The sequence below is a fragment of the Grammomys surdaster genome, unplaced genomic scaffold (assembly GCF_004785775.1).
Source record: "Grammomys surdaster isolate TR1022 unplaced genomic scaffold, NIH_TR_1.0 146, whole genome shotgun sequence".
In the NCBI taxonomy this organism is placed as follows: Eukaryota; Metazoa; Chordata; class Mammalia; order Rodentia; family Muridae; genus Grammomys; species Grammomys surdaster.
In genome coordinates this window covers 5,442,840-5,450,724 of record NW_021604604.1, presented here as the reverse complement: position 1 = coordinate 5,450,724, position 7,885 = coordinate 5,442,840, and the positions used below count along the sequence as shown (strand labels likewise).

The following is a 7,885-nucleotide window of genomic DNA, read 5'->3' as shown; positions in this document are numbered from 1 at the left end:
AGGATTGACATAGAGAAGAACATAACGGATAACAGGTTTGGCAGAAGGGATAGCTGAACAGAAACCCATACAGTACAACACTAGAGCAAACCCACAGGGGCTTTTGAAGTTAAGCTGGCTTTTCTACATTGCCACTGAAATTTAGACATGAGTGCAGCTTTTGTGACAATGTGACACTTTGTCTTTTTGTTATGGGCAGTGAATTATTCCCAAAAGATGTGGGCTTTTCCTTGTTTGAGGCACTCTCCTATTATAAACTGGAAAGTAATAGGATGGGTTGTTGTGGTAAATCTCCAACCCCAATAAGCCCATGCAAAGAACACACTACTCAATTATAACATTATAAATGGCATGTCTAGATTGGACAGATATACCACTACACTACTTATTTTCCAGCTATGAAATCCCTAGCTACTTTCGGTTCCTCCAGGCCATGTGCTACTGTTCCATCTTCCTTCCACCTCTTCCTCTTTCTTTTCTTTCTTTTTTTCTTTTTTCTTTCTTTCTTTCTTTCTTTCTTTCTTTCTTTCTTTCTTCCTTCCTTCCTTCCTTCCTTCCTTCCTTCCTTTCTTTCTGTCTTTCTGTCTTTCTGTCTTTCTGTCTTTCTGTCTTTCTTTCTTTCTTTTTTGACAGATGAACGCTTTAATCTACCAGTGGCATTTGATACTGCACAGGGAGTCAAGCTCTCAGAGGTTGCTTCCGGGTCAAAGAAGTTCCAGAAATATCTAGAGGTGCTGGTCCCCTGCCTGTGAGAACAAGAGTAAGCAGGTAGAAAAGCAGGGCCCTCCTGTCACTCATAGATCCAGTCCTGCACACAGCTCTTATAATCCACCAGCTCCTCAGGCTGAAACCACAAACTGATCTCATTTTCTGCGCTCTTCACAGAATCACTGCCATGAATGATGTTCCTGCCAACTTGGATGCAGAAATCTCCTCGTATGGTCCCAGGCTTAGAGTCTGCAGGGTTGGTCTCTCCAAGCATCACCCGGCCTGTCTTCACAACATTCAGTCCCTCCCAGACCATAGCAACCACTGGTCCTGAGTGCATGTATTTCACCAGGCCAGTAAAGAAGGGATGGTCCTTCAGGTCAACGTAGTGCTCCTTGAGAAGGTCCTCTGAAGCCTGCAGAAATTTCAAACCAACAAGGCAAAATCCCTTCTGTTCAAATCGCTTGATGATCTCTCCCACAAGTCACCGCTGGACCCCATCAGGCTTGATGGCAATGAAGGTACACTCAGTGTTGGCCATGGTCCCCTTCAGACGCCAGATCTTTAACTCCAGCTGTGACTGCCCGCACCGGAAACGTGCCCCGATCTCATGTGGTTCCCCCACCTCTTCCTATTTCATCCTTTCCCTCTTCTGTCCTCATCTCTCTTCCTTCTTCCTCTCTCTCCCTCTCTAATACTTCCAGCCCCACCTTCCCCTCCCACTGCCCAGTCAAAGGTTCTAATCTTTATTTGACTAGTTAAGATGGGAAGCAGGTTCACATGAAGTCACCTGAGTACATGATCCACTTCTTGTCTGAGGCAGCCCCTCTTGAGTAAGCAGAATTGGCATCAAAATACAAATAGAACCAGGGGAATTCACAACAATGGGTAATGATCATGGAACTGGCATGGTTTACTTACATTTATAAAGAGAAATCCAAAACTATGTTGAAAATCAGTTTGGTGAGAAAAAGGAATCAAGTGATAATTATTCAGGAGATAATTTCTCTCTATATAAACTACATAAAAGGAGAAAATTGAACTACTATATACATAAGGATACTGGTTTAGACATGACAGTACTGTAGATGCTAGTGAGAAAGCAGGCTATAGATTTAAATGTAGAGAAATTTATTGATTACTTGAGTAGAAGGTATGGAAGAAAAGGAACAATTCATTGATCACTGTAAGTGGTGCTTGAGTACTTAGTTCTGGTTTTTTGAAAAGGAGATGAAAATGTACTTTTTATTGAAGATTCATTTCTTTACATATAAAACTTATTATAAAGGCAAATCTATTATATCGAGTTTACTCTTCCATGATAAAAGTCCACACAACAGGAATGAACAAAGCTGTTTACACAACATTGTGTTCAATTATTTAATCCATATAATTTCACTAATATTTGTATTTAGAACTATCTGATTTTAATCAAACAGTAAGTCTTAGCTCTCTTGTGATTTTTGCTGGTAGCAATGGCCACTTGCTTCTTCAATTTAAAGAAAAAAAAAAACATGAGAATAAAATCCTTACAAGTGAAGTTAAAATATTTTAAGGAGTAAGTTGACCAAAACCAAATAAACAAAACACTCAATTTGGTATGCAGAGGGAAAAAACAAAACAAAATAAAACAGGGCAATCAACCAATGTTCATCAAGTGATTATCATTAACATTTTAATTACCAGACTGACTACCAACAAATGAACTGAAGGTTAAACAAAAGATGGTAAACTCACAAACAAATAATCAGTATTGCTTATAGAATTACTAATTTGAATATAACCAATAACCATGTGTGTGACATGCATTGAATTCTTTTTACTTTATTGCATTTCTTTTCTCCTTTTCTCTTTTTTGGTTTTCCAAGACTGTGTAGGTTTGGCTCTCCCAGAACTCACAATTTATATCAATCTGGCCTCAATAAAGTTTTTTAGATGTTAAAAAAAAAAACCCAACCCAACTTGGGAACATGAACACCCTGAGATATAATTCAATATATTTTTCTCTTTCATCAAAAGTATAAGTTTTTTATCTTACAATATATCCTGATTCTAGTTCTCCTCCCCCCAGTCTTCCTAGTTCTTCTCTACTTCCCCTCCCATCTGGATCCACTCCCCTTCCTGTCTCTCATTAGAAAATAGTCATCTAAAGAATAATTTACTATAACATAATTAACATACTATAATAATATAATATAATATAATTAATATAATATAATATAAAGTAATATAATATAATATAATATGTATAATGCTAAAGTAAAAACATTGAAATAGGACATAAACAAATAAACAGGAGGAAAAGAACTTAAGAAAAGGCACAGGAAACATACAAATGCAGAGGCCCACTTGTTCACACTCAGAAATCCCATAAATACATAAAACCAGATGTCTTATTAAAGATCAGGCAGGGAAGGTTGTACCCCTAGGAGGATCAGGTGTAGAGTTCAGGACCCCTAGCCTTGCCTCTAGGAATGCAACGGGGCTTACAAAGGACTGCTCATTCTTCTTGGTAGTCAAAGGAATACTGGGTATACCTTCACTCCTGCTAGTGGTGGAACAAAAGCGCATCACAAGGCAAGTATAAAGGTCACAAAGGCGGGTGTCAGGGTGGATACAATGGCTCTTGGGCATGGGCCTGCTGCTGCCAAAAGATAATAAGCTGGACCCTGGAAACTAGGTCAGAACAGTAGTCAAGAATAGGAATTCATCAATTCCTTTTATAGTAATTCATCGTGTCCCTTTATATTCTAGTGGTACAATTATGGTAAAGTCTCCAAATTGAAGATAAATAAAACTTATGTGCAAATCTAAGCAGAACATTTATAACAATGTTCTGAAATTGAATTCACACCAAGTGATGACACCAACATATCAGCATGACAGGTTTTCTACAATCTACTTCCTCCCTCCTTTCCTTCCTCCCTGATGACCCATGAATCAAACTGTCATATTAATAACAACCTCAGTTCCACAGATTCTGGCTCTTCACCTGTGTGACATGAAAACTCATTTCCAAAACTTTCTGAGTATTTCTCCACATAAGTTGTCTGTCCCCCAATACTTGTTTTTTTTTGTTTTGTTTTGTTTTGTTTTTTCGAGACAGGGTTTCTCTGTGTGTAGTCCTGGCTGTCCTGGAACTCACTCTGTAGACCAGGCTAGCCTCGAACTCTCGAACTCAGAGATCCGCCTGCCTCTGCCTCCCAAGTGCTGGGATTAAAGGCGTGCGCCACCACCGCCCGGCCCAATACTTGTTTTGAAAGCTCAGTTTTGCCCTTTCTGCCCATTATTTACTGTCTCTGCCCACTACTTACTGTCTCTGCTGCTATGGCTACTTCAGGCTTTATTATGACACAACCGTTTGTGCTCAGCCAATCCAGAATGATATTGGCCTGCTTACATGGCATAAGGAAAAGTAGCAGAAATACTTAGAACTGATGGATGGGATCTGTGGCAAGGAGCTCCATTTGGGCTTCTACAGGCCTGTTACACTTCATACACAGTTGCAATATACCAAGGGGAGGAAGAGTGTCAAGTGCAAAGTGCTGGTCATTGGCAAAAACTCTTCCACATAGAAACAGAGAGAAAAAAGGAAGCGACCTTCTTGGAGTGTCCAACATTGGCCTTGGAAATATCCTTCCTATAACAACTACGCCAGCTTGGTCTGAAACCCCTCCTGGGATGACTTGGGAATGAAGAAAGGAAACATATAGGAAACGTATGTGTGTCTGGGATCAGGTGTGTGTGTACACTCTGATGGAATGGTATCAACTAAGCCACTTGGAGCCATTGTGTGTTATTAGGTATAGCACAGTGGAAGGAATTAGCTATTCTTATAGGAAGGGACCAGTCTCAAGGTGTTAAAAAAAAAAGGGAGAAGGAAGCTACCATGGCTAGATTTTTTACATACTGGTTGGTCGCAATCTTCTACACTTGGTAAATCTCTTCCATCCCTCAGAGCCTCTCTAGGGAAAGTCTTTGCCACTACCATGGGGCTGAGTAATGGAGTATTTGATATGGCCTTGTCAACAACACATAACTCAGGATTTTAGTCACTCCCCTCAAGTACCCCACAAAACAAGTATGCTGTAAATCCTCTACTTTCAAGAAAGTAGGCAGATTCTGGAAGCAGAATACTCAATAAGCTTTTTCTTTTAGCAGTGTAATATTAACTGGGTTAAATACACCGTGGAACTTATTTAGAATAAACCCACATTGAATAAAGGAATTTGCACTTGATGGAATTGCCTTTTATTCTGAGCCTTTTCATTAAAAAAAAATCAGTAACAGAATTTTTAACACTTTTTGAACTGTGGCCTGAGAAGTCATATGAAATACAGCTATGAAGTATTAACTGAAAGCTCATGATACTGGAAAGAGACCTTACATTCTGTGATCAATATGTCTCTTATGATGAGCTCCACCAAAAGTTATGGAGAAGAAAGTTCAACTGGCTGAACTGGTGGCAGAAATTTTAAATGTCATAAGTAAATATACACAATAATATGTGAGTCTGTAGAGTAACAAGGAAGACTGATTAATTTAATAGCTCAGAGCCACCACCAGGCCCTAATGTTACCAATTAGTTGATATGTGTACATTTCATGTATGATCATGTGCATATGCAGACCAGAGGTCAATGAACGTTAGGTGACATTCTTCAGGAACCACTCACCTTAATTTTGAGTCGGGGACTCACCCTGCAACCTGAGACTCACCATTTCAGCTGAGTTAACTATCCAGTGATAGGGATAGTTAACTATCCTTCTATCCCTGTCTCTTCATGCTGGGATTACAAGGCTGCTCTTACTTCTTCCTGTGAGTGCTGGGAATCAAACTCGGGTCCTTATGTTTATGTGGCAATCTTCACTGCATTGGCTTCTCTCATCAGATTTGTCATTTCTTGGTCACAATATGGTAGCCATATCATCAAGCATAGCAGCTTCATACATTTCCAAGAATTGGAAAAGAAGCAAGTACCATTTTAAGATTCTCTATTAAAGATGAGAAGATACTTCCCTGTTGACCCCTTGGTGAGAATTATTTTGCCTGCCATTTCAGATCACATGCACATTGGGTCACATCTGTTTAAAATAATAGTTTACCTCTGATTATAAGGTTATTTCTTTCACAAAAGGGGAGAGAATTTACATTGTTACCTTTGACCAACCTTTTCCTCTGTAATCCAAGAACTGGAAAGCCTCAGATATACTTGCTATCAGTTTCTCTGATGATGTTTTCAAAAGACATTCACTCAGTGATCAACTAGGTCAGCTGCAGCAGCAAGGGTACCCCTAAGTCCCAGTGGAAACATGCTGTCATAGTCTATGTGAATTCTCTGGCAGAGTAAGTTTCACATTGATTTTGCAGTTTGATCAAAGTATGGGATGTATCTGGTGAGTTCACCACCTGGAAGCAAATTTTCAAAATGGCTTTATCACTAGAATGCTGTCATTTGGTTCCTAGAGTTGCCTTTTTGGTATAACTTTCTGAAAATTGATTTATCAGAGCGTGTACCTCGGGGTAAACCATTTGCTGATGTGGTAGCATCTTATAACCAGCTTACTCTTACTCCTAAGGTGTTTTCAGATAAAGATCAAATGGTCTCTTTTCATCAGGTGAGGGGTCACATACAAGACACATTTTTCTAGATACCAACAGAAGTTGGAACTACAGTATTACTTTAGATGTAGAAACTGTCAGTGAATGAGAGAAATTACTTTACCACTGAGGCTTTAGCACTTGATCCGCCACCTCTGTAAACAGGTTTAAAATTCTCACTTGCTAAATTATATGAAGGACATTCCAAGCACAATCTGTGTGGTCTCATTAGCAATGCATTTTTAGCACTATTGGCCTGGTATTTTGCTGTGCCCTGCACTAGAATGACTATCAAAGGATTTCCCAGAGTCAGAATGATGGGTATCTTGCTTTTCCTCAGCATGGTCCCGTGAATTCAACATTTTGATCATTGCAGTACTAAAATATTCTGGTGTTCTTTTACTTCTTAAAGAAAGATAGGACTTTGGAACTTGGAATGCAACGAATCTCATCAAGTTTCTCCTATAATGTTGTAAGTTTTATGAGAAAAACATCATATTTCTGAGCAGAGTTTGGAGCAGGATGATGTTTGTGCTGTAGACAATGCTTAATGAGTATTGAAGGGATTCTATGGCACACTCTGACTGAATTTTGTTAAATTCAAAAGTGACCTTCACTAGGAAATACTAGTTTGGTAAAAAAAAAAACAAAACAAAACAAAACAGAAAGAATTTAAGCCCTTTTATGCTATTTTATATTAAAGCAATAAGAGAATTCAAAACCATGTAGAAATTAAACTGGATTAATGACAGTGCATTTAAAGAAAGAGAATTTATTTATGAGGAGAAAAGGCAACCAAGAAACAGGTTTGTTTACTATGATGATAGCAACTCTATTGGTAGTGACTAAATATATTGGGAGTCTCTCAAGCTCTTTTATTTCTGAATGGAAATTTGGGAGCTAATTCTTGTAAATATTTCACTAAAGATGATGGACTGAAGGAAATATGGATATAAAGAGATATTTAAAGCCAGATATAGAGACAATCTAGAAATCTACACTCAGTAGGCTGAAGCAGGTAGAGCTCCATGAGTTTAAGGCCAGGGTGAGCTACACAGAAAAAAAAAATGGAGTAGACATAAATCACCGTTTATTGAGAAAACACAGACTAAACCCACAATGAGCTTCTGTACCCAGCCACGTGTCAGAAAACACTGGTCATATCACATGTTGATAGGGTTGCAAAGGGTGTGGAACTCACATAGAACATTGGTGGGAATGTCATGTAGTTATAGCCACTTTGGAAAATAGTCAGACAACTTTGTGTGTGTGTGTGTGTGTGTGTGTGTGTGTGTGTGTGTGTTGATTTGTATATGCTTGGCCCAGGGAGTGGCACTATTAGAAAGTGTGGCCCTGTTTTAGTAGATGTGTCACTGTAGTGTGGGCTTCAAGACCCTCTCCCTAGCTGCCTGGAAGTCAGTATTCTGCTAGCAGCCTTCAGATGAAGATGTACAACTCTCAGCTCTGCCTGCACCATACCTGCCTGGATGTTGCCATGCTCCCACCTTAATGATAATGGACTGAAGCGCTGAACCTGTAAGCCAGCCCCAAATATACACTGCCCTTTATAAGACTT

The 7,885-nt window shown here is 39.2% G+C and overlaps 1 pseudogene; it reads right to left on the bottom strand.

Annotated features, from left to right (window-relative positions):
- Positions 1–790: 790 nt before the first annotated feature.
- LOC114619058 lies at positions 791–1,258 on the bottom strand (annotated as a pseudogene).
- Positions 1,259–7,885: the final 6,627 nt, after the last annotated feature.